The sequence below is a fragment of the Penaeus monodon genome, chromosome 31 (assembly GCF_015228065.2).
Source record: "Penaeus monodon isolate SGIC_2016 chromosome 31, NSTDA_Pmon_1, whole genome shotgun sequence".
NCBI classification, from domain to species: domain Eukaryota; kingdom Metazoa; phylum Arthropoda; class Malacostraca; order Decapoda; family Penaeidae; genus Penaeus; species Penaeus monodon.
Window position 1 is genome coordinate 18976599 of NC_051416.1, and position 322 is coordinate 18976920.

The following is a 322-nucleotide window of genomic DNA, read 5'->3' on the forward strand; positions in this document are numbered from 1 at the left end:
TAGTCGTTGAGAGACAACTGTGGTCGTCCACTTTGCTTCCAGTTTCTCTTGCATGATTAGCTTCGTTACGACCATGGAGGATGTGCCGCTGCTGGGGCAGGTGGTATATGCAGGTCCTCTACTCCCCCCCCCCTCTCTTTCTGTCATTTTCAAAAGCACTTCGCCCATTTCAGATTCAGTAAAGTTCAGGCTCCAGTAACATAGATCAACGTGATGCTGGTGGACTTTCAGTGGCATCTACCGTATCTGGCGCTTTCAACCCACACAACCGAACCTTGGGCTAAATAAATAACCTACTAAGCTTGGCCTTACTTTAACTCGT